This window comes from Dama dama, chromosome 20 (assembly GCF_033118175.1).
Source record: "Dama dama isolate Ldn47 chromosome 20, ASM3311817v1, whole genome shotgun sequence".
Taxonomy (NCBI): domain Eukaryota; kingdom Metazoa; phylum Chordata; class Mammalia; order Artiodactyla; family Cervidae; genus Dama; species Dama dama.
Genome location: NC_083700.1, coordinates 57403523 through 57431337, shown reverse-complemented (window position 1 = coordinate 57431337; position 27815 = coordinate 57403523). Strand labels below are relative to the sequence as shown.

General features: G+C 38.5%; 1 long non-coding RNA gene across 15 annotated transcripts in view; it reads right to left on the bottom strand.

Annotated features, from left to right (window-relative positions):
• Window positions 1-27815, bottom strand: part of LOC133041115 (uncharacterized) — a 117326-nt gene that overhangs the window by 15818 nt on the left and 73693 nt on the right. For 14 of the 15 annotated variants that reach the window (XR_009689147.1, XR_009689148.1, XR_009689156.1 and 11 more), the window contains 2 exons: window positions 27190-27306; window positions 22431-22627 (listed from right to left, as the gene is read on the bottom strand). This is a non-coding gene — a long non-coding RNA (uncharacterized LOC133041115). Of the gene's footprint in view, window positions 1-816; window positions 17560-22430; window positions 22628-27189; window positions 27307-27815 lie in introns of those variants that run through there. The other variant, XR_009689151.1, reaches the window with a different exon arrangement.

The following is a 27815-nucleotide window of genomic DNA, read 5'->3' as shown; positions in this document are numbered from 1 at the left end:
ACACAGTATACATATGAATATATAGGATACTTATACAATATGCACATATATAATAACCCCACAGTGGTTATCATAATAACTATTGTTATTTCTATTAAAATCTTTCCAGGAAATGGAACAATTAAGCTTAGATACAAAGCCTACGCAGAAGTCTAGCTAAGGATAATAACTAGCACTGAGCATGAGGAATTCTACAGAGTTAATTCCATGGCATCCGAGTAATCTTTACAAGACTACGGTGTTCCTGTTTTCTTTTAACCTATACAGATTTAAAAAGCCAGCACAATGATGTCATTAGCCCAAAGTCACAAAGTTAGCATGCAGAGTTAGACGTGGCTCCAAAAGCCAGGTTCATGACACTAAATTGTCCTTTGCCCAAAGCACAATATTATTTGACTAATTTAGGTAAACATCTCCAAGAAATATGTTCCTTATTTTCCATCAGATACAGTATATTTTTTAACATTTTAAATTTTATTTACAAATGAGTACCTATAGACTTACCATACCCTTTTATTTTTTTATTTTTATTTTTTTTTATTATTATTATTATTTTTTTTCCAGTGGGTTTTGTCATACGTTGATATGAATCAGCCATGGATTTACATGTATTCCCAATCCCGATCCCCCCTCCCACCTCCCAATTCACCCTTTAAAAGGAATTCTGTTTTCATTGCCCTTTGAAAGTTTAAACATAATTTTTATTTTACTTTAATTTGTTTTGCTTTTAAAAGACTCATGGTTTGTTATAGTCCAAGAGGTAGTAACTGAAAAAGCTAAAAGACATTACTTTCCCTCTCTTGTTTTTCTTTTATAAAAAAAAGAAGAAAATTAAATGCTTAATTAAATCAAATGAATTAACTGAACACTGACCAGTGTTTGCACCACTAATTGCTTATTGAATATTACAACAGTGTTCTAACAGTCTGAACATGGAATAGGTCCAGCCATGAACCAAAATATGCAGTTTTAGTTGTACATGGTATGGGAATAGGCATTCTGGAGGTGGAGCCCACGTGGGTATCATCAAAACAGCAGAGTGTTAAATATTGCTAGTTCAGTTTGCTAGGCTTTGTTTTCATCCCTTTGGGGTGAAAATGGTGCTTCCAGCTCCCATCTGCTTGGCCCTGCTTGGGAGAGAGTCCTGTGGGCTGCCCTAACCACATTTCCTGGAAGAGTTCACAAAGATCCGATTTGGAAATTTCCAGAAATGACTATGTCCATCTTAACACATACTGGCATCTAAGAAGATAACATGTACTTGTCACATTGTTCTAAAGCAGATGTTCAATTACATTCAAAGAGCACATGTCAGCTCTCACAGGGACAACTATGAGCAATTAACAGAGAAAACAGACTACATAACAAACTTCAAAATCTCTAATCAACACAGAAGTTCCTCAACGCTCCCCCTCTCTGCCGCTCACACAGTCGGCCGCCCCTCTTCCTATGCAGCATCTCCCAGGCTAGGTTTAAACTGCTCCCTCTACAACCCAGATGTGAGCTCATTCTTCCAGATTCTCCCTAAGCATATAATTAAACCTAATAAACCTATTTGTGGTACAATTTTAGTAGATGAAAATAACTTTAATCAATTCAGTACCTTTCACTGAGTGACTGTGTGCTAAGCACTGTGGTTAACAATATGCTTTAGAAATAGTGTCTCTATTCATTTAAAAAATTGGGAAAAATTGGGAAGCCCTGCAATAAGGGAGCAGTTAAATAAATCATGTTACATTCATACCTGTGGGGTACTCTGTAGCCACTCAAAAGAATGCTTTCGATGGGTGTCAACCAAACTTACTGTGGTAATCATTTGACAATATGTACATTTTAAACCTATACACTGTAGTATGTCAATTATATCAATAAAATTTAAAAAAAGAAAACAATGCTTTGGTATGACCTCAGTTTTAGTTTTTAAATTTGCGTAGAAGGGACTTCCCTGGTGGACTCCCAACTGGTCCAGGACTTCCTGGACTAGGGACGTGGGTTCGGTCCCTGGTCAGGGAACTAAGATCCCACATGCCACAGGGCAACAAAACCTGTGCACCTCAACTAGAGAGAAGCCCATATGCCACAAGGAAGATCCTATATGACGCAACTAAGACCCAATCCAGCCAAAAATTAATACTTGTTTTTTAAAATGTACGTAGGAAAGACAATAAAATATAATAGTAACTTTGTCTATCTTTAAGAAGAGGAACTATATATGATTTTTATTTTCTTCAAACTTCTACATACTTTCCAATTTTCTTCAAGAAGCATATATCATGTTATAATCAGAAAATAAACAATAAACAGTTTAACCAGACAATAAATTACTCTCTGCAAGAGTTGTCAGTTTGGTCCAGATGATACTAGATCAAAAACTATTATATATGTTATGGGCTTCCCTGGTGGCTCAGCTGATAAAGAATCTGCCTGCAATGCAGGAGACCTGGGTTCGATCCCTGGGTTGGGAAGATTGCCTGGAGAAGGGAACGGCTACACACTCCAGCATTCTTGCCTGGAGAACTCCATGGACTGTATAGTCCATGGGGTCTCAAAGAGTCAGACACGACTGAGTGACTTTCACTTTCACTTTCATATATGTTATGGTGTTATAATTTTGTACAAGGTGTTATGAAAACATCTAACCACCCATATATGTGACAGAATATTTAATATGAAACTGCCCCCACTGATTTTATAAATGTATTTACTAGTAAGGAAATGTGTAGTTCACAATGCCTTATCAGAAATCTTTGGTGCCAGATATATTTCAGAACTTAGACCTTTCTGAACTGTAGAAATCATGTGGTAAGTATATGTTTTTGCAAAGAACCTCTAATGGGCCTGGGGCAGCACCTTATGATCCAACATATTAATATTTCCATTTACTTAGAGGGGACCACTAGAATAAGGACTACATTGTTTCTCATCAGTTTAGGTCACCAAATTTGTTACTGAAAATGAATCGCAGATAAAGGATTGTGGACCTGGATGAGAAAGGTGGGGATTCAGGACCACAGCCTGTGCAAGGTGTCATCATTATCTCTTTCTCAGCTCCTAAACTCATCAAGTCTAACACGTATTCTGATCATAGGAGATATAAACCTGATTTCTGCTCACGTTAGAGTATGTGATAGTATTTTATCATAGACATAAACCCCAGGAGTGAAAATATTCTAATTCTGTGCCTGGAAGACACATGTGCTTAAAGGGCCTCAGTTGTTTTAAAGGAGAAAAAAAAATGTTATCATAAACACACCTTATAAACATTTAAAAGCATTAAGAAATATGTAGGTCTTCTAAGTAGAAGTAATACTAGTAGAGCTAGCAAAAATGCATTTCTGAAGGTTGTCTCCAAGCCTAACATTTCCCAATCACTGTTGGGAAAGGCAGCTAAATGACTGAAAGGCTATGGTTTCAGCCCTTAAGTCTGAAACTGCTGAGTTACTAGACAGTTTCAAAGAAACTTCTTTATTATATAGACATACATAAGACATATATAAGACACATATTTAATATATAGATAGGCATAATGGGGGAGTGTATTCAATCTCTGTGGTAATAACGTGTGCGATGTCTGAGCTAATATTGCATGCAACTAAGGACAAGTGGCAATTTCCATGAAGTGACAGATAAGCGGTTTTAGGGGGGAAAAGTGCCAAGGATGATTCCTTTGAAATCAACCTTGACGGTTTTCCCGCTGACAAGGCTGACAGAAGGGAGGGCTAGAACCAAGGTTAAATCCTTCAGTTCTAGGAAACTGCTCTGTCTTTAGGGCTTGCTCCCCCAAGCTCTGCTAGTCCAGCAAGACAAACCATTTAATTCTCTCCTGTGGATACAAAATCTTCCACAGTCAGACTAACCATACAGAACTTTTGACAGGAAGAGGAATTTTTCCTTAGTTCTACAAACCATGCAGTCAAATGAATGCTGATTTACTAATGCAAGTTGACCATCAAGCACTAAATTCCACAATAATCCCTCAAAATTATGATTTACATCATTACTACTTTCTCTTTGACTACCCTTACTACTGGAACTATCAGTATGTATAAAATTGATTGATTTGAGCTAGATGCCTTTTCAGACTCTGGCTGGATACATAAGAGCAGAAACATGGCCCAAGGGCAAAAGCAGGTAAGCAACTTAAGAGACATATGTACTTTATGAGTCATTGGAAGTTGGCAATTTTGAACATTTTCATCACCGCTTTCACATAATACTAAACTCTTCTCAGCAACTGATATAGTCTGCTGTGTGCTATGAATAGCACACCAGAGTTTCAGTGAGCTTTTTTTTTTATATTAAATTCACATTTATCAGCCTACTATAGATTCCCATCTTCATAATCATCACACTGAAAAATTATTAAATGTTTAATATCATATAATGCTAATGTAAGCACCATAAAAATAAATTAAGGACACTTGGGTCTTATTTTCTAGGACCTTACAATTTTGGACAGATGATGATGCCAAAGAAAAACATATAAGCTATACAAACACAACGGCATGAACTAAATAGGTAAAACATTATATTGAGAACGAACAAGAAACAGCCTAGGGAGGTTTTTAGCTGATGAGTGAAGAGGCAATTATAGAAGCAACCCACAGGGAACTGATCCTTAAAAGGGCCTAATTATTTAATTAAGACACACTTTCCTGAAGGGGGGCAAATCCAGAGATTTTTCAGACTTGGTAACTGCAAAATAACTAAAGTTCTGGGAAGGGAGAAGTATTTCAGAACTTTTCTTTTTATCTCCAAAGCTTATAATAAATGGCATTAGAACTAAGATCCAGTAAATATTGTTGAAGTTTTGCCTTCAACCACATGTCACCAAGAGTCAGCAGACTATTGATACTGAGAAAAGTGTCAGGATTATGCTCAATAGTATATTGAACTCAGGCTTATGACACTGTCCCTTACTATAGAAAATGTTTTGTTTTGATATTTTTTAGGGGAATACAAGTAATGCTTTTTAGTGGGAAAAGAAAAACCAACCTCCAAAGAATGTATCCATTATTACATGTATTATAGTGACATTATATTACATTTTTGCTAAATAGAGGATAGTTGAATTCTCCTATCTCCTTCTGCATGCAATCTAATGCAAATCTAGTTTCTTAAAATAACAATTGTATATATTAAAGGAGCACAATATCATATTTTGATAATACATATACACAGTGAAATGATTACTACAATAAAGCTAATTAATGTATCCATCTCCTAACACATTTAGCACTTTTTGTGTGTTTGGTGAAGGCACCTAAAGTTGACTCTCTTAGCAAATTTCCAGTATACAATATAGTGTTACTAACTAAAGTCATCATGCTATGTATTAGAATCTCAAGATACTATAGAAAATGAATACTACCTATTAGATATGTCAATGGACAAAGCATCAGTAGGACAATTAAAGTCAATGAACTCTGAGAACAAATTCTTATGAGGCCATATTTATACAAGCATGTCTTAATATGGAAAAGTTTAAGCATTTATCTTTATCTACTCTGTTTAGGGTAAACTGAATTAAGAAAAGATAATGAGCCTAATTGTAAAATGTGTCTCTGGTAGATTATTGACACAGCTGAGACTCTCCAAAATCAGCCTCTTTAGTTTGGAAGTGAATTCTTTCAGCTAGAAAAAATATTAATGATTTGTTTTCTGCAAATTTCACATTTTAAAAGGGTATCTTTGAGAAAGATATCTAACTACAAAGCAGTGGCAATTACCCCGGTGCCACTCTGGCTCTCTGGCCAGCAAATGTGGATGCAGGTTCTAGCTGAAGTCTCACTTCCACAAAGCGATGTCTGTAGATATGTAACTTACATCACCACAAAGCATAACAAATGTGGTTTTCTGGAGATAAGGATGAAAATCCACTGGATTGAGAGCTGTCATCTTGCTTTAAAATGTGAGAAATAAAAGGCACTTAAACAGAGGGGATCCTCATAGAAATGCCTTAGTTTGGAGATGCAGTTTTCAAACCACACACCAAAAAAATCTACAAAATTGAACACACTCCAAAATATCAAAAGATTCATGGAGCATGGTCCTGACAGAATTCAGCTCTTACGAATCAATCAGGGGCTCAATAACACACTTACGGTGCAGAGTTAGAAACTTCTTGCGAAGCACTTCCCCTAAGCATTGAAAGGGATTTTATTAGAGAGTACTGTGATTTTTTTGTCTTTAACATTTCAGCCAGGCTCATTCATTCAACCATCAAGTGCCTAATGGATATCGCATTGAGGATACAAAATGAATATGCTATGGCTCCTGCTGAATGTCTTGAATCTAATAGGAAGGAATAATCATGTAGAACATCTCAATGGGGTTCAATAAATATAGGATGATATCAGGAAAAACGCTATCTCTATTTGGGGGAGCTTCATCATAAGTAACAAATAGAAGGTGGTCCAAGCAATGGAAATGGTATTTACAAAGGCATGGAGACAGAGAAAAAGCACTTTCGGGTCATGGCACACAACTCAAAATGAGTCTATGGGTGTAGAGAGTCAGGCGAAGGCTAGATGACCAACGAAGAAGAAATCTATGATTAGACATTAAACAGAAATAAAAGACCTCTTTGGGGTGTGTGCGTGCTAAGTCGCTTCAGTCATGTGCAACCCTATGGGCTGTAGCCCACCAGGCTCCTCTGTCCATCGGATTCTCCAGGCAAGAATACTGTAGTGGGTTGCCATGTCCTCTTCCAGGGGATCTTCCCATCCCAGGGATTGAAACTGGGTCTCCTGCAACTCCTGCATTGCAAGCAGATTCTTTACCACTGAGCCACCAGGGAAGCCCCTCTTTGGGGTGGTATGCTATAATGTCTCTAGGACAATAACTGGCCAAAGTAAGTTGTGGGAAAATTTACATCTTTGTCCATGGAAGAGACTGGGTCCTCTTCTCAGTGGTTGTATGCGTGAATATGGATCACCCACTGAGGGAAGTTGAAGGAGGAGGTATTACTCTCAGAGACATTCTGGGCATTACTGAGAGAACACTTGAGAACCTGTTGCCATCATCTTTCAACCAAATGGATGCACGTGGTGTACTTCAAGCTCTACTGGCAGTAACCAATGCAGATCCAAGAAAGGGGCAGTAGATGATAAGAGCTATCTATATCATCATGAGGATTACTAAAGAACTGACTGAGAAAGCGATTTAATACAGTTAATAGTTCATATTCCTTCATGTTCTTCAAATTGTGCCTGCATCAAATGTCAACTTCTGCTATAATTATTCTGCTAATCAAAAATCTTCTTTCAATATGAACAGTTATTTTCCTTATTTCAATATAATCTTGTTTTCCCAAATAAAATGTTTTGTTATTATTTTTAATAAGTTGCATTTATTTAATGTCTTGAAGTGGTAACACAGTCACATACTTTGAACATCAAAAATATAAAATGATGTACACCCATGTCTCTTTTCCGGCCCTGTCTTCTATCTGCCAAATTCCTATCTCCCTAAAATAACTAACCAACATTATTAGTTTCTCATTTACTTCCCAGGATTTTTCAAATGTATATACAAGCCAACACAAGCATAGATTATTTTCCCTTCTTTTTTTTTACCTCAAGAGTACACTATTTTGGCACCTCTTTCTCCCCACTTAAAAATAAATCTTGGCAACTAATTAGTCAGTTCAGGCTCTCATAACAAAATCCCATACACTGGATGGCTTAAATAGCAGATATATATTTTCTCACAGTTCTGAGGCTGCAAATAATAGATCAGGATGCCTGTATGGTCAGGTTCTGTGGATAACTCTTTTCCTGTTTGCAGATAGCCGTCTTCTCATTGTGTCCTCACATGGCAAAGAAAGGCAGCAAGCTCTCTGGTGTCTCTTACTTTAGGAGCATAAGGGGAGCAATCCCACCATGAGGGCACCACCTGCACAGCCTCATCTAAACCTAATTACCCCCAAAAGGCCCTATACCCAAATACCATCACACTAGGTGGTCAACATGAACTTTGGGGAGACACAAATAATTCAGTACACACAAAGACCTTTCCATACAAGACATAAGGAGCTTTCCTATTCTTTTTTACAGCTCCACAGTACGCTGTTAGTACATCATACATCTTTAAGGCTGGAACTAGGAAAAGTGAAGCTGTCTTTAATCATTCTTAGCTAACAGGAATGGCAGAAATAAAGTTAGAGATTGATAGGTGATGTTTCTGATGAGGGTCCACATAGGCTGGAATAATTATATACTGATGATTGCTGGAAAGGTATCAAAACACAAGCAATAGGTTTAATACACATTCATTAGTCCATCATTGGATCCTCAAAATCTCAGCTTTCTAAATCAAATATGTTACAAATGTTGTTCTAATAAGATACTTATTTGAAGATGCAAATTATATTTTTTATTTTTTTATTGAAGGATAATTGCTTTACAGAATTTTGTTGTTTTCTGTCAAGCCTCAACATGAATCAGCCATAGGTATGCATATATCCCCTCCCTTTTGGACCTCCCTCCCGTCTCCCTCCCCACCCCGCCCCTCTAGGTTGATGCAGAGCCCCTGAGCTCTGAGCCACACAGCTAATTCCCCTTGGCTATCTATTTTACATATGGTGATGCAAGTTTCCATGTTACTCTTTCCATACATCTCACCCTCTCCTCCCCTCTCCCCATGTGCATAAGTCTATTCTCTATGTCTGTTTCTCCATTGTTGCCCTGTAAGTAAATTCTTCAGTACCATTTTTCTAGATTCCATATATATGCACTAGAATATGATATTTATCTTTCTCTTTCTGACTTATTTCACTCTGTATAATAGGTTCTAAGTTCATGCACCTCATTAGGACTGACTCAAATGTGTTCCTTTTTATGACTGAGTAATATTCCATTCTGTATATGTACCACAACCTCTTTATCCATTCATCTGCCAATGGACATCTAGGTTGCTTCCATGTTCTAGCTATTGTAAATAGTGCTGCAATGAACAATGAGATACATGTGTCTTTTTCAATTTTGGTTTCCTCAGGGTATATGCCTAGGACTGGGATCTCTGGGTCATATGGTGGTTTTATTCCTAGTTTTTAAAGGAATATCCATACCATCTTCCACAGTGGCTGTATCAATTCACATTCCCAGCAACAGTGCAAGAGGGTTCCCTTTTTTCCACACCCTCTCCAGCATTTATTGTTTGTAGACTTTTTGATGATGGCCATTCTAACCGGTGTGAGGGGATATCTCATTGTGGTTTTGATTTGCATGTCTCTAATAATGAGCAATGTTGAGCATCTTTTCATGTGTTTGTTAGCCATCTGTATGTCTTCTTTGGAGGAATGTCTATTTAGGTCTTTCCCCCACTTTTTGATTGGGTTGTTTGTTTTTCTGACATTGAGTTGTATGAGTTCCTTATATATATTGGAAATTAATCCTTTGTTAGTTTTTTCATTTGCTATTATTTTCTCCCATTCTGAGGGTTGTCTTTTCACTTTGCTTATAGTTTCCTTTGCTGTGCAAAAGCTTTTAAGTTTAATCAGGTCCCACTTGTTTACTTTTGTTTTTATTTCCATTACTCTAGGAGGTGGGTCATAGAGGATCTTGCTTTGATTTATGTAATCGAGTGTTCTGCCTGTTTTCCTCTAAGAGTTTTATAGTTTCTGGTCTTAACATTTAGGTCTTTAATCCATTTTGTGTTTATCTTTGTGTATGATGTTAGGAAGTGTTCTGACTTCATTCTTTTACATGTAGCTGTCCAGTTTTCCCAGCACCATTTATTGAACAGGCTGTCTTTGCCTCATTGTATATTCTTGCCTCCTTTGTTAAAAATAAGGTACCCATTGGTGCATGGATTTATTTTGGGGCTTTCTATCTTGTCCCATTAGTCTATACTTCTGTTTTTGTGCCAGTGCCATACTATCTTGATGACTGTAGGTTTGTACTGTAGTGTGAATTCAGGAAGGTTGATTCCTTGGCTTCATTTTTTATTTTTAAGATTACTTGGCTATTCAGGGCCCTTTGTGTTTCCATATGAATTGTGAAATTTTTTGTTCTAGTTCTGTGAAAAATGCCATTGGTAATTTGATAGGGATTGCATTGAATCTGTAGATCACATTTGATAATATAGTCATTTTCACAATATCGATTCTTCCTACCCAGGAACATGGAATATCTCTCCATCTGTTTATGTTGTCTTTAATTTCTTTCATCTGTGTCTTATAATTTTCTGTGTACAGTTCTTTTGTCTCTTTAGGTAAGTTTATTCCTAGATATTTAATTATTTTTGTTGCAATGGTGAATGGGATTGATTCCTTAATTTCTCTTTCTGATTTTTCATTGTGAATATATAGAAATGCAAGTGATTTCTGTGTATTGATTTTGTATCCTGAAACTTTGCTAAATTAATTGATTAGCTCTAGTAATTTTCTGATACTATCTTTAGGGTTTTCCATGTACAGTATCATGTCATCTGCAAACAGTGAGAGCTTTACGTCTTCTTTTCCAATCTGGATTCCTTTTACTTCTTTTTCTTTTCTGATTGCTGTAGCTAGAACTTCCAGAACTATGTTGAATAATAGTGGTGAAAGTGGACACCCTTGTCTTGTTCCTGATCTTAGGGGAATGCTTTCAGTCTTTCCCCATTGAGAATAACGTTTGCCAGAGGCTTATAATATATGGCCTTTACTATGTTGAGGTTTCCCTGGTGGCTTAGATGGTAAAGCATCTGCCTGCAATGTGGGAGACCTGGGTTTAATCCCTCAGTCAGAAAGATCCCCTGGAGAAGGAAATGGCAACCCACTCCAGTACTCTTGCCTGGAAAATCTCATGGATAGAGGAGCCTGGTAGGTTACAGTCCCTGGGGGTCACAAAGAGTTGGACACAACTGAGAGACTTCACTTTTCACTTCATGTTGAGGTAGATTCCTTCTATGCCTATTTTTTGAAGAGTTTTAATCATAAATGGGTGTTGAACTTTGTTAAAAGCTTTTTCTACATCTTTTGAGATTATCATATGGTTTTTATCTTTTAATTTGTTAATATGGTGTATCACATTGATTGATGTGCATATATTGAAGAATCCTTGCGTCTCTGGAATAAACCCAACTTGATCATGGTATATGAGCTTTTTGATGTGTTGCTGAATTCTATTTGCTCAAATTTTGTTGAGGACTTTTGCATCTATGTTCATCAGTGATACTGGCCTGTGATTTTCTTTTTTTGGGTTTTCTTTTTCTGGCTTTGGTATCAGGGTGATGGTGGCCTCATCGAATGATTTTGGAAGTGTTTCTTCCTCTGCAATTTTTTGAAAGAGTTTTAGAAGGATAGGCATTAGCTCTTCTCTAAATGTCTGACAGAATTCTCCTGTGAAGCCATCTGGTCCTGGGCTTTTGTTTTATGGGAGATTTTTGATCACAGCTTCAATTTCAGTGCTTGTAATTGGGTTGTTCATAATTTCTATTTCTTCTTGGCTCAGTCTTAGAAGATGGAACTTTTCTAAGAATCTGTTCATTTCTTCCAGGTTCTTGCCACATAGCTGTCTATAATAATTGTTTCTTATAATCCTTTGTATTTCTGCACTGTCTGTTGTAACCTCTCCTTTTTCATTTCTAATTTTGTTGATTTGATTCTTCTCTCTTTTTTTCTTGATGAGTCTGGCTAAAGGTTTGTCAATTTTGTTTATCTTCTCAAAGAACCAACTTTTAGTTTTATTAATCTTTACTATTGTTTCTTTCATTTCTTTTTCATTTATTTCTGCTTGGATATTTATGATTTCTTTCCTTCTACTAATTTTGGGGTTTTTTTTTGTTGTTCTTCTTCTTCTTTTTCCAGTTGTTTTAGGTGTAAAGTTAGGTTGTCTACTTGATGTTTTTCTTGCTTCTTGAGGTAGGATTGTATCGCTATAAACTTCCCTCTTAGAACTGCTTTTGCTGCATCCCATAGGTTTTGAGTTGTCATGTTTTCATTGTCATTTGTTTCTAAAATTTTTTTATTTCCCTTTTGATTTCTTCAGTAACCTGTCGATTATTTAGAAATGTGTTGTTTAATCTCCATGTGTTTGTGTTTCTTACAATTTTTTTTTTTTTTGTAATTGATATCCAGTCTCAGCATTGTGGTTAGAGAAGATGCTTGATATGATTTCAATTTTCTTAAAGTTACTGAGGTTTGGTTTGTGACCCAAGATGTGGTCTATCCTGGAGAATGTTCCACATGCACTTGAGAAGAAGGTGTTTTCTTCTGGATTTGGATGAAATGTCCTGAAGATATCAATGAGATCCATCTCATCTAATGTGTCATTTTAGACTTGTGTTTCCTTATTAATTTTCTATTTTGATCATCTGTCCATTGGTATGAGTGAGGTGTTAAAATCTCCTACTATTATTGTGTTACTGTCAATTTCTCCTTTTATGTCTGTTAGTGTTTGTCTTATGTATGAGGTGCTCCTACATTGGTTGCATAGATATTTACAATTGTTATGTCTTCTTCTTGGATTGATCCCTTGATTATTATGTAGTGTCCTTCCTTATCTCTTATAATCTTCTTTATTTTAAGGTTTATATTGTCTGATATGAGGATTGCTACTCCAGCTCTCTTTTGCTTCCTATTTGCATGGAATGTATTTTTCCATCTTCTCACTTTCAATCTATATGTGTCTTTAGGTCTGAAGAGGGTTTCTAGTAGACATATATATGGGTCTTATTTTTGTATCCATGCAGCCAGTCTGTGTCTTTTGGTTGGAGCATTTAATCTGTTTACATTTAAAGTAATTATTGATATATATGTTCCTCTTGCCATTTTCTTAATTGTTTGGGGCTGATTTTGTAGATCTTTTTCTTCTCTTGTATTTCTTGTCTATATAAGACTCTTTAACATTTGTTGTAAAGCTGGTTTGGTGGTACTGAATTCTCTTAACTTTTGCTTGTCTGAAAAGCTTTTTGTTTCTCCATCAGTTTTGAAGGAGACCCTTGCTGGGTACAGTAATCTTGGCTGTAGATTTTTTCCTTTCAGTACTTTAACTATATCCTGCCATTCCCTTCTGGCCTGCAGAGTTTCTGTTGAAAGATCAGCTGTTAACCATATGGGGTTTCCCTTGTATGTTACTTGTTGCTTTTCCCTTGATGCTTTTAATATTATTTCTTTGTGGTTAGTCTTCATTAGTCTGATTAGTATGTGTCTTGGCGTGTTTCTCCTTGGGTTTGTCCTGTTTGGGACTCTTTGTGCCTCTTGGACTTGATTGACTATTTCCTTTTCCATATTGGGGAAATTTCCAACTATAATCTCTTCAAAAAATTTTCTCAAACCCTTTCTTCTTCTCTTCTTCTTCTGGGACCCCTATGATTTGAATGTTGGTGCATGTGATAGTGTCCCAGAGGTCTCTGAGACCATCCTCAGTTATTATCATTCTTTTTACTTTATTCTGCTCTTCAGAAGTTATTTCCACCAATTTATCTTCCAGCTCACTGACCTGTTCTTCTGCTTCAGATATTCTGCTATTAATTCCTTCTAGAGTATTTTTAATTTCAGTAATTGTGTTGTTTTCCTCTGCATGTTTATTCTTTAATTCTTCTAGGTCTTTGTTGATTGGTTCTTGCATTTTTTTCCATTTTGTTTTCAAGGATTTTTATCATTTTTACTATCATTAGTCTGAATTCTTTTTCAGGTAGTTTGCCTATTTCCTGTTCATTTATTTGGATTTCTGTGTTTCTAGTTTGTTTTTCATTTGTGTAGTATTTCTCTGCCTTTTCATTAATTTTTTTTAAACTTATTGTGTTTGAAGTCTCCTTTTCCTAGGCTTCAAGGTTGAATTCTTCCTTCCTTTTGGTTTCTGACCTCCTAAGTTTGGTCCAGTGGTTTGTGTAAGCTTAGTATAGGGTGAGATTTGCGCTGAGTTGTTTTGTTTGTTTGTTTTTCCTCAGATGAGGCATCCTTCACAGGATGCTACTGGTGATTGGGTGATGCTGGATCTTGTAGTCAAGTGATTTCCTTTGTGTGAGTTCCCACTATTTGATACTCCCTAGGGTTAGTTCTCTGGTAGTCTAGGGTCTTGGAGTCAGTGCTCCCACTCTGAAGACTCAGGGCTTGATCTCTGGTCAGGAATGAAGATTCCACAAGTAATTTGTTATGGCATATGGTATGGCATATGGCATATGGTATTAAGTGAGAATAAAACAAATACCCCAAAATGAGAAACCAAAGAGGAACCCCAGACAAATGGCAGTTACAAAATCAGACAAATGATAATTAAAATAATGGAACATACACATATACATAGACACCTATAAGCAAAGTCAAAACAGTCCAACAAAAATAGAGTAGATTGACCTGATGAACAAAGGAAATAAAAAATTATATTTACCAATTAAGAACAAAACTAACTAAAGCACATATTGGAAAACAAAACTAAAGCAGAGTGCTAAGTGGGAAATAAAGCAATGAAAACAAAACTAACAAATATGTTGAGAGGAAAGGAAAGAAAGAAAAGAAAGAATAGATATGAAAAGTTAAATAGAGGTAGATGAAGAAGATTTATATACATTAAAGATTGACTGCAAGGGGAAAAGAACAGTAGAAAGGCAAACAAAGGAATAAAAATATAATAGGTTTAAAAACTTAAAATTAAAAAAAGAGAAAGGAGGAAAAAAAAAGAAAGAAAAACTCCACAGAACTGCAAAAGATAAACATAGAGGCATATGTTTATAGCAATAATAAAAAATGTGACTGAAAAAAAAAACTTCAAAAGCTTAACTACATTTCATAGTGCCAATAAAACTGACAACTACAACAGTTCAGTTCAGTTCAGTTCAGTCACTCAGGCGTGTCGGACTCTTTGTAACCCCATGAATCACAGCACGCCAGGCCTCCTTGTCCATCACCAACTCCAGGAGTTTACTCAAACTCATGTCCATTGAGTCAGTGATGCCATCCAGCCATCTCATCCTCTGTCGTCCCCTTCTCCTCCTGCCCCCAATCCCTCCCAGCATCAGAGTCTTTTCCAATGAGTCAACTCTTCGCATGAGGTGGCCAAAGTACTGGAGTTTCAGCCTCAGCATCAGTCCTTCCAATGAACACCCAGGACTGATCTCCTTTAGGATGGACTGGTTGGATCTCCTTGCAGTCCAAGGGACTCTCAAGAGTCTTCTCCAACACCACAGTTCAAAAGCATTAATTCTTCGGCGCTCAGCTTTCTTCACAGTCCACCTCTCACATTCATACATGACCACTGGAAAAACCATAGCCTTGACTAGACAGACCTTTGTTGGCAAAGTAATGTCTCTGCTTTTTAATATGCTATCAAGGTTGGTCATAACTTTCCTTCCAAGGAGTAAGCATCTTTTAATTTCATGGCTGCAATCACCATCTGCACTGATTTTGGAGCCCAGAAAAATAAAGTTTGACACTGCTTCCACTGTCTCCCCATCTATTTCCCATGAGGTGATGGGACCAGATGCCATGATCTTAGTTTTCTGAATGTTGAGCTTTAAGCCAACTTTTTCACTCTCCTCTTTCACTTTCATCAAGAGGCTTTATAGTTCCTTTTCACTTTCTGCCATAAGGGTGGTGTCACCTGCATATCTGAGGTTATTGATATTTCTCCTGGCAATCTTGATTCCAGCTTGTGCTTCCTCCAGCCCAGTGTTTCTCATGATGTACTCTGCATATAAGTTAAATAAGCAGGGTGACAATATACAGCCTTGACGTACTCCTTTCCCTATTTGGAACCAGTCTGTTTTTCCATGTCCAGTTCTAACTGTTGCTTCCTGACCGGCATATTGGTTTCTCAAAAGGTGGGTCAGGTGGTCTGGTATTCCCATCTTTTACAGAAGTTTCCACAGTTTATTGTGATCCACACAGTTGAAGGCTTTGACACAGACAATAAAGCAGAAATAGATGTTTTTCTGGAACTCTCTTGCTTTTTTGATGATCCAGAGGATGTTGGCAATTTGATCTCTGGTTCCTCTGCCTTTTCTAAAACCAGCTTGAACATGTGGAAGTTCACGGTTCACGTATTGCTGAAGCCTGGCTTGCAGAATTTTGAGCATTACTTTACTAGCGTGTGAGATGAGTGCAATTGTGCGGTAGTTTGAGCATTCTTTGGCATTGCCTTTCTTAGGGATTGGAATGAAAACGGACCTTTTCCAGTCCTGTGGTCACTGCTAAGTTTTCCAAATTTGCTGGCATATTGAGTACAGCAGTTTCACAGCATCATCTTTCAGGATTTGAAATAGCTCAACTGGAATTCCATCACATCCACTAGCTTTGTTCATAGTGATGCTTCCTAAGGCCCACCTGACTTCACATTCCAGGATGTCTGGCTCTAGGCCAGTGATCACACCATTGTGATTATCTGGGTCATGAAGATCTTTTTTGTACAGTTCTTCTGTGTATTCTTGCCACCTCTTCTTAATATCTTCTGCTTTTGTTAGGTCCATACTATTTCAGTCCTTTATCGAACCCATCTTTGCATGAAATGTTCCCTTGGTATCTCTAAGTTTCTTGAAGAGATCTCTAGTCTTTCCCATTCTGTTGTTTTCCTCTATTTCTTTGCATTGATCTCTGAGGAAGGCTTTCTTATCTCTCCTTGCTATTCTCTGGAACTCTGCATTCAAATGGGTATATCTTTCCTTTTCTCCTTTGCTTTTCACTTCTCTTCTTTTCAGACTTATTTGTAAGGCCTCCTCAGACAACCATTTTGCCTTTTTGCATTTCTTTTCTATGGGGATGGTCTTGATCCCTGTCTCCTGTACAATGTCATTAACCTCCATCCATAGTTCATCAGGCACTCTGTCTGTCAGATCTAGTCCCTTAAATCTATTTCTCACTTCCACTGTATAGTCATAAGGGATTTGATTTAGGTCATACCTGAATGATCTAGTGATTTTCCCTCCTTTCTTCAATTTAAGTCTGAATTTGGCAATAAGGAGTTCATGATCTGAGCCACAGTCAGCTCCTGGTCTTGTTTTTGCTGACTGTATAGAGCTTCTCCATCTTTGGTTGCAAAGAATATAATCAATATGATTTCGGTGTTGACTATCTGGTGATGTCCATGTGTAGAGTCTTCTCTTGTGTTGTTGGAAGAGGGTATTTGCTATGACCAGTGCATTCTCTTGGCAAAACTCTATTAGCTTTTGCCCTGCTTCATTCTGTACTCCAAGGCCACATTTGCCTGTTACTCCAGGTGTTTCTTGGCTTCCTACTTTTGCATTTCAGTCCCCTATAATGAAAAGGACGTCTTTTTTGGGTGTTCATTCTAAAAGGTCTTGTAGGTCTTCATAGAACCGTTCAACTTCAGCTTCTTCAGCGTTACTGGTCAGGGCATAGGCTTAGATTACCATGATATTGAATGGTTTGCCTTGGAATGAACAGAGATCATTCTGTTGTTTTTGAGATTGCATCCAAGTACTGCATTTCAGACTCTTTTGTTGACCATGATGGCTACTCCATTTCTTCTAAGGGATTCCTGCCCACAGTAGTAGATATAATGGTCATCTGAGTTAAATTAACCCATTCCAGTCCATTTTAGTTCGCTGATTCCTAGAATGTCAACATTCACTCTTGACATCTCCTGTTTGACCACTTCCAATTTGCCTTGATTCATGGACCTAAGATTCCAGGTTCAACAGAGGGAGAAAAAAGGACAGGAAAAAAAAATCCAAAAGAATCTACAGAACAAGTCGAAACATAAGAATAATAATGTTTTTCTTGAGTCACTGCTGTCTGAGTCCTTTTCCCTTCCTGGGAGTTACAGTCCACCTCCCCTCCCTAGGATGCCCTCCAACACTGTGCTCATCTCTGGACCTGCTGTGGGGGCCGCTCAGACTCTAATCTGGTCCTACCCCTGTGTGTTCTTGCCTCCAATGTCCACAGCTATCAGAACTAGTGCGTTTTCTTTTATGGGAGCTCTCAATCTCCATTTATATATTCCATAGACACGGAGTCTGCCTAGTTGATCGTGTTGATTTAATCTGCAGCTTGTACAGCTGGTGGGAAGGTTTTGGGTCTTCTTCCTTAGCCACACTGCCCCTGGTTTCCATTGTGGTTTTATTTCCACCTCTGCATGTGGGTCGTCCACTGGGGTTTGCTCCTAAGGCTGCCCTGGAGGACTTGGGTTTGCCCCTGTGAGGACCAGGTGTGGAGGTGATGCAGCTGCTTGGGTTGCAGGGGTTCTGGCAGCACCAGGTACTCAAGGCAGTTGGTGGCTAGAGGGGCAGGAAATATAGTGCTCTAGAAGGGTATGGCAAACAGTATTGGCCATACATTCCAGTATTCTTGCCTGGAGAACCCCGCTCCCTGACAGAGAAGCCTGGCAGGCCACAGTCTATAGGGTCGCAAAGAGTTGGACATGACAGAAGCAACCCTGCGTGCATAGATGCAAGACTTCTTTTGCCTGTGGCAGCTCTGCCCCAGTGAGGGTTGAGCGTGAAGGTGGCACAGCTGCTTGGCTTGCAGGGACCCTGACTGCACCGTGTGCAGGGACACGGACAGCCTCTGCCGTAGGAGTTATGGCCCTATCAGAGTCTTTTTTCGAGCCTCTTGTAGCTGGTGATCAGAAGGCCTCTTTGGCCAGTCTTTCCCCATACCCTGCCCATTCAGGCACTTAGAGGGCTCCCTCGCCTGGGGTCCTTCTCTGTTGTCTGGAGCATCAGGCACATAGAGGGGGCCCCCTGGCTGGGGTCCTATTCTGTAGTTCAGTGCATCAGGCGTTTGATGGGCCTGCCTTTCTATTGTTCAGCTGCCGATGCTGGCATGTGGGAAGAGAGACACTATGGTGATGGCTCCAGTCCTCACGTGTGACTCAGCAGTATCACCTTGCTTCCATGGCTACCCAGCTTTCCTCCACAGGCATTTCCCACCACAGTCTCCTCCTTCACATCCCCTCCATCCGTCTCTCTGCAGTCTACAGCAGCCCTTGCCCTGTGATTGCTCCCCAATCCCTAAACTCCGGCTCCCAGCCGATGTGCCTTCCAGGGGACCCGAGTCCCTGTCCAGGGTATGTATGGCTGCAGCAAGGACTGTCTGATTCTCAGTTCATTTAGGCTGCCACAGGTCAGCTGTTTCACTCTCAGCCTTAAATGCTTCTCCTCTGACCCAGACAATTGCCCCGATGTGGGGATCAGACCCCTGCTTCAGTTCCCCCACCTGCCGAGGGCAGGTCCAGTCCTACTAACACTCTTGCTTTTTCCTTCTAGTTCCTTCATCCTACTGAGTTTTGTGTGGTTCTATATATTCTTTTCTGCTGGTCAGGTACTCCTGTCCACCCTCAGCTGGTGTTCTGCATGCACTTCTGTGTCTGACGGTATATTCCTGACGTATCCATGGAGAGAGATGTACTCCACGTCCACCTACTCCTCCACCTGCTTGTTCTCCCCCACTGAAGATGCAAATTATATTAATAAAACATACAGTTAGGAAATATTTTTTGCTATGTCATTGCTTACAAATAATAGTCAGCATACACCTGACTGTTGCTTATTAGACATGTTATACAGGCCATTCTTAGCACATTCATGTATATGGGGGTTAAGAGATGGGTACTTGTGTGGAAGAAGATTTAGTGATCTTTAAAACTGAGTTCAAACAGTTATTCTTCTCAGAAATGGGAAAGAATTAAGAATGAGGAAGAGAGAGAAAGTATGGCCACAAAATACTTCTGGACAACCTCACCAAAAGCAAAATAATAGACCTTGTGCTACTCTATCAGCCTGAGCTATACTGCCTGAAGGACGAGAAGGCAGAGGGGAGAGACAGAATGAAAGCAGGTGGATAGAACAATGTGTCCTTAAAATATGGCTTAAATCAGATTCGGGGATAATGGGGAGAGAGGAGCCAAAATCAAACCAAGGCTTTAAGTCCAAATGACTAGGTAGAAATGTAATACTGTTAGCTGAGATAGGATAGAAGATAACTTAGGATGGGCCAAGAGTTTATTTTAGTATACATTATAGTTGGGGACTGGTGAGATACATAGGTTAAAGTTATCAGCAGGCATCTAATAAAGAAGTTGAGGTGAAGAGAGAGATCTGGGAGTTCTTTTGAGAATTATTTATGAGAGAGAGGAGGCATAGGGAGAATGAGCAAGGACAGAATGGTGGAGACCACTCACATTCAGAGACACAAGGAAAAAGATGATCACTAAAATATGAGTGGTCAGAAAAAAGCAGATTAGTGGTTGCGTAAGGCTGGGAGGGATGGGTGATTGGAGAGGGTGGCTAAGGAATGTAGAGTTTCTTTTCAGAGGTGATGAAAATGTTTTAAAATGGATTGTGGTGATTTTGCACAATTCAGTGTATATTGAATATAAAAAGCCATTGAATTGTACACTTTGAATGAGTGAATTGCATATCCATAACGTTGTCAAATTTTTAAAAATATATTATTGGTCAGAAAGAGAGAAACTAAACCAAGGTGGTGAGGTGGTAGAATCAAGAGGAGGGCATAGTCAACTGTGCCATGTGCTAGAAGAAAGATAATGCAATGATATGAACCCCAGGATAGTATGTTAAGAGAATGAAGTCAGATTTTAAGATACTAAGTAATGAGCGGAATAATGAAAAACTAAAATTAAGAAATACTTTATACTGACTTTTTAGATGGTTGTGGAGTGAAGGAGAAAGATAGGATAACAATGATATTCCATCATATTTACATTCCACTTTAGGGCAACTGTATACTGCCACCTACATTATCTTTTTGATGATATCTCAAGGAGATAGTCTTATAGGTAGATAAGTGGGGGAGATGCATCAGAGAGGAATAACTGGAAATACAGATAGAAAGTGAAGAAATGGATGGAGTTAGTTTTCTGTGGCAGTGAAAGAGAGAAGAATGAAGTGCTGGGAAAGGGTAGGTATTTTTTTAATGAATTCTATTTCATTTTAATTTAATTATATCCCCATCCATACAGGTCACAAAACTAAATACCTAGGAGTCATCAAAGACTTTTTCTTTATTTCTGATCTCTTATGTCCAATGACTGTGCTGTGCTTAGTCACTCGGTTGTGTCTGACTCATATCCTCCTCCAGGAGATCTTCCCAACCCAGGGATCGAACCCAGGTCTCCTGCACTGCAGGTGGACTCTTTGCCAGTTGAGCCACTAGGGAAGCCCAAGAATACTGGAGTGGGTAGCCTATCCCTTCTCCAGGGCACCTTCCTGACCCAGGAATCAAACCGGGGTCTCCTGCAGTGCAGGCAGATTCGTTACTAGCTGAGCTACCAGGGAAGCCCCTAACTGGATTATAGTTGCTTTCAAATGTTGTGTTACTTTCTTCTATACAGCCAAGTGAATAGTCACATGTATATGTATATCCTCTCTTCCTTGGATTTCCTTCCCAATGAGGTCACTACAGAGCATTGAGTAGAGTTCCCCGTGCTAAACAGTACATTCTCATTAGTTACGGTGGCTCAGACAGTAAATAATCTGCCTGCCATGTGGGAGACCTGGGTTTGATCCCTGGCTCAGGATGATTCCACTGGAGAAGGCAATGGCCACCTACTCCAGCATTCTTGCCGGGAAATCCCGTGGACAGAGGAGCCTGGTGGGCTACAGTCCATGGGGTCGCAAAGAGTTAGATATGACTGAGTGACTAACATTTTATACATAGTATAAAATATAACACTTTATACATATACACATACATAGGGTATATATGCCAATCCCAATCTCCTAATCTCACCCCCCTCACCCCCTTGGAGGATACCTTTAATTTTTAAAAGAAAGAAGATAAAGTGAGGTAAAAATAAGGGAGATTCATGACTCAAGACCTGAAAATAATCAAGGTAACCTTGAATTGAGGGCCCAGCTGATAAGAGAAACGTGAAACGAGTAGGGAAATGATGATGATGTTGGCATAAAGTCAAAACATGACTCTCTACTAAGTCACTAGCTCTGCAGACCTCTTACATAATACAATAGTCCTCCCACTAATGCGGTGGTGAGTAGATATTGAAAGTAGTGGAACAAACAGCAGTCTTAAAACGACCTGGCAAAAGCATTAGGAGAAGCTCATCCACTATAAATTCAATTCACGAGTCTGCTTTCAGCTCCCACACTCTACAGGAAGCAAAATGTTAAGTAAATTGTTAGAATAATGCATTCCCATAGGACATGACATCCTAAAGTTTTTCAAACAACAGAAATGTCACCTTCAACCACCCTCTTTAGAGGCTCTGCTTTTTCTAAGATAATACTCAAGTGTTTATAACTTTCTTCATTAAAAGGTACATATACTAAGAAATAAATTCAAGTTTTTACTCTATGAGCCAACATTCTGGGAGAGGAAAGTATGATAGGCTTTCTTTCTTGGCTACAAAGTTCACGTGACATGTCCACTCAGGCCCTGTGGTATCTTAGCCAGACATCCAGAGATTCTAGCATTTTGGTTCTTTGAACCAACTCTACCACTAAAATGCTAACTATTCTATTACCTCTTATAGGTAATTTCATTAGAAATTCAATTCAACCAATCATATTACCTCATCTTCCTGGTTGTCACGGTTTGAGGAGGAGTATGTGACTTAAGTTGATCCCGTGCAAATCATGCTTGAAATTGTTTTCAGATTGGAAACCAAAAAGGAAGAAGCCTACTTTCTTTGCTGATAGAAGAGCTGCTTAGATGAGAGGAGATCGAGGTTGCTAGGAGCCATCTTCCCCATGGCATGGAGAACGCCATCTGCAAAGAATACCAGACAAACTGGTTAGAAATAGAGAGGGAATCCTGAAAGTGTTCCTGCCACAGAATCCAGACATCACCAGAACCAGTTCCCTACATCCTGTGTTTGGGTTATACCAGCCTTTTGGAAGGGCAAGTTAGGATTCAGTCATTGGCAAACCAAAGTGGTCCAACTTGTGCCAAGGATATCTTATACTTACAGTGTGTTCAATAAATACACAGATTACCTGGTTGCTTTGATGTCAGTGTTCTTTCCGTCCTTCTTGCTTCTGCACTTTCTTTGTGTCCTACGACTTCATTCTCAATTTTGATCAAAAGCAAGCCTCCAATTTCCTAGTAATAACTGGGTACCATAGCCCCCAACCTTGACCAAAGTCATTTAATATGTCTGTGTTTCAGTTTCTTAATTTGTAAAGTATGGCAAATAATAACAGCAGCTACTTGTTTAGCCATCTACCATATTCCAGGTACTGGCCTAATGCTTAACATATATTATTCTAATTTTTACAGCAATTTTCTAACACATTCATAATGATCCCCATTTTATATAGATGAGGATGCTGGGATGCAATGAGTTTAAATAAGTTAACCAAGGTCATATAGTTTGAGAGACATGATTCTGGTTCACACCCAGGTTTGTCTGAGCCTGTGCTCTTTCCAGTGTCCCATGATGTTCTGCTTATTCGAAAAGCTGTGTGCGTAATAAGATAATGCAGGTAAAGTTGAAAATGGTAAAAAATCATTCTCCAATTGACAACAAAAACGTGGAAGTGGACCTAAATATTAACAAGGAAGATTTAGGTTAAGGAGAACATTCTAACTACCTCAATTATGGCATAGAAAGAGTAATTGAAAAAGTGCTGAATCTCAAATATATGAGAAATTTTATGAAGAGAGAAAGTGCAGCCAAGATTCTGTTCCATGTCTGAAGCCTCAGTAAAACTCAGAAGGATGTAAGTCCTTTGCTAAGCATGGGAGAACTGAAGTTCTCATTTTTGCCATTGAACCATTAATACCTAAGATCTGGCATTTCCTTCATGGTCCTGGTAATGAAGATTTTTACTTACAGATCCAAATGACAATATCAGCAGTGTTTGAAAGGAACAAACATATAGTAATGCTGTATATGTATCATTTAAATATATACAAATCCTATTTTGGTAAAATTTAACTAAAAGAAGGAAAAGACTCAGTCTATGCATTGAATGACATTTTGTAGTAAAACTCTGGTGCTCTTCAGGCTATAATGACTATTCCAAACAATTTCAAGGAAACCACATTATAAATACCTATTTTATGTCCATTTTCATCATTAGCTGTGAGTACTTTGGGAACAGAAATTGTGTCCCACTCATCTTTTTTCTCTAGAATCTAACATAGCTGAAATATGGCATAGGTTACATTATCATTTTCATACGTCCTGGGAACTTTAGTTTACATAGACTTCTTTCATTAAAAGACATGTTAAAAATTGTATTTTATTACCATGTTGGTATAAAGGTAAGTATATTAGTATTACATATTTTAATATTTTTTAACCTAAAAGTTAATTTTTCTTTTGGTTTTAAAAGAAATGAAAACATTTGCACAGCTCCCTAAAAGTACTGTGGCCTCCAGGCACTGCGCCTATCTTGCCTGTGGACTACTCAGTCCTGATATGTGTTAAATATAATTTTGTTAAATTAATGAAATGAATAAATAATTTTAAATTAACACCTACCTGATAGTACTGATTCTTAGAGCTTCTATAATGGAGTAACGCTCAGCTTAAAATAGTTTTCAAAACAACTAATTAATAAAATCATCACAAAGTACTAACATTCATTTAATCTGAAGCCAACTATTGAAATGTACTACTGCAAACAAAATTAAAACCCAAGAGCAGTGCAGAAGAAGCCTGTCAAAGTGGCAAAATAAATATTTTAAAATAATAACAGAGGTTGCTGTAATTCTGAACAAATAGAGCCGACCTCTTAAACAGTGAAAAGTAAATAGTTTCTTTTTAAAATTCTGACATTCCAGGAGAGTCAGTTCATAAGGTGGATACTTTAAAAAATGTGGGCTTATACTTGGAGCCGCATAGTTATTGACTATAATTTAGTTAAACGTGTGCCCAGAACTCTGGCCCTGCTGCCTTTCACAACATTGCTTTTGGAAGTGCTGACACTTCTCCACTGTTGTTTCCAGAGACATCTTTTTTATATAATAAATTGATTGATGAAATCTTAGGCACGAATAAATGCTAATGTATATAATAAAGTAAAATGTTGTCATTGTATAAGAAAGGTTTATTGGCTAACTGTGCTATTTCTTCTAGTAATTCAAAGCCTAGTGTTTAATTTACAGAATGAAATGGGGAAATCAATTATTCAGTTCATAGTATGGCAAAACTGGTTTTCAAAATTATGTTTTGGGAGGCAACCAGGCTGATTTCTCCACAACTTAAAATGTAGGGTCAAATCTGAACAGTTTTTTTCCCACTTCAAAATGTATTGAACAATGTTCAAACTATGAGGAAGCATTTTTGGATTGCCTGGACAGTGTTGTGTGCAAGTTAGTACCTGGATAATAATTCAGATTCACCCTTCCAAAAAGAATATCATACATATAAAGTAGTGCTAATATTTATGGGATGGACATTTACCAGAATAGCTCTTAAAGGCTACATAATAAAAGTGCATTAAAGTTGCCTAAATTAATTAACCATTGAAACTGAAATGGATTCAGCTAATGGATTCTGCCTTCCCAGAAAGTGCCCTCTTTTAATAATGAAAAAGCAGAAAAACATGTTTTTCCTTCTCTTTTTCATAACATCTAGCCTCCTGAGTAACAGCAGGAGGAAGAAGGGGACTGCCCAGACACGGCCTGGGCCAGCAAGAGAGAGAGGTGGTCCAGGGATCAGACACTCTTACACCTCCTCTCCAAGGGCAAATGGGCCGCCTTAGCGGCTGCCATATCCTTCTGCCCTTTGAAACAGAAAACCCTGCTACAGTTTCAAACTTACCTCCTGAATCGCATTACCAAACTGGCAGCCTTGCCAGATCCCTATCAATGCCTGATATATGTGAAGGTGGTGAAGGCTTTGAGGGGCTTGTGAACAGGAAAGGGCATTTGTGTTTGGGAGGGGGCACCACCTAGCTTAGCTACCTTCCATCTATTGGGTGGTTCTGGAGATGAAGCGAATACAGCAGAGGAGGAGGGCACCCAAGATTACTTGGTCACTCTCACGCTAGCAGGGATAATCCCCGTGCATGGTTGAACTCATAAGGGGTCTTGTAATGAGTCTGCTAGTCATCCCACGGCACATAATGCAGAGTTCCGAAGATCCAGGTTGCGGACTCAACTCACAGTTATTCAGGCAGCCTTTCAGCCAAACAAGCCCTGTATTTTCCCATGTTCCCCAAATATCATCCTCCTCTGGTCATCTTACTGCTGGTGAGCCATTCCAGCAGAGGGCAGGCAGGGGAAAGGAGAGGAGCCATATGTTTATTACAGCCTATGTCTAGAGTGTTCTGAACAAGTTTAGACAAATTTTCTGGATTACTAAGAACAACAAAGGTCTTTCTGTCCAAATATTTTTTCTCCTGTCTATCTGTCTGTATAAGGTGTTGCAGTTTTTGGGAGCCCCTCTCTCAAGGCAATTCACAGTCTGGTTTGGGCAGGCAAAAGAAAGACACATGAAATAGTGAAAGAGCCAGGCTCTAAAGTCATCCCAAGTAAATTCAGGAGTTTCAAGAGAAGGAAGAGAATCTTTGGGTACTGAAATCAGTGGCGGCATTTATAGATTAAAAGTATAAATATCAATAAACAATAAGTACAGAGTAGTGAGAGTCAGTGTTTGGGTAAATGTAATTGTTGAAAAATATGCTGAACAGGTTTGGATGATAGTCTCACAGAGAAGATGTATATAGGCATCCCATTAGAATTTGGATTAGGTAGGATAGATCTCATTGGATCTCATCTTAGTACCAGGCCTTTGTGGTCATCAGCCAGCGTGAAGGGACTGGAAGAGTCAGGATTGGTTGGCATTCCAGGAGTAAAAAGAATATCTTTCCATAGCATTCATTAATGTCTGTGTGACAATGTCATGGGCAACTCACTGTGGGGAGATCCTCATCAGATAAACAGGGCTGCAAAATTCATAGCCAAGGAATGTGGGCTGGAGAGGCACTCCCATCCCCAGCTGCTACCTGAACACCCAGGACTGGCTGGGAACCAAGCAGACATGCTGAAACCAGGAGCCTCAGCCACGAATGGCAATGTTACAGCCGCTTGATCCTAAATGAAAAGTAATTGCTTCTGGCTTCAAGAATAAAGGAAAAACAAGATCAGCCTTGGCTGAATCACATTTTTTCTTCCAAAATAACCAAGCTATAGGTTCTAAAGCTTTCTTGGTATTTGAAAATGTGAGAAAATGCATGTTTTCTGTCAACATAATTTAAATCCAGCCAAGAGGACTCATATATATGAACGGTTGAATACAAATACATTTTTGATTAAAATGATTAAGTCAAATGTGCTTACTTTTAGCTGTAGAGGATGACATCTAAAATTTAATTTACCTGAATATAATTTTAGCAAGTTGGCCTTCAAAATAGCTGTCGCTTTTTTTTGGGAAGCTTTTCCTACCGAAAAGTCTCAGCAGAAGTTGCCAGAGCTCCTTTTCTGTACAGCTGAAACTGCAAATGGAGAAATACAGAAGAATGAGGAGTAAGGCATTTGACTACTTCTAATACATCCTCATGATGACAATGTCTTCTCTATTAAAAAAATTGATAAAAATCATAAAGAGACAGCTGTGAGTTAAACTACTGTTAGAAAAATCTAAAGACAACTTTAACCCACACCTGAGTACGTAATATTTGTGCTTGTATTTGTTTACCTCTCAAGGGGCTACAGAAAGTCAAATACCAGGATATATTTTTAGGCAGAGTCTCCATTTCCTTAAGAGCAAGGGGGCGATGACAGAGTAAAAACAGCAGGAATGAAAACAAACAAATCTTGCCTTTTATGTTCTGACTTTTAAATTATATGCATTAATTTAAAATATGTGTGACAAACTCACAATGATGTACAAGAACAATTAAAATGTATCTTGTCTCCTGAAAGTGTTAGCCACTCAGTTGTGTCCAACTCTGCAACCCCATGGACTATAGCCTCTGTCCATGGGATTCTCCAGGCAATAATA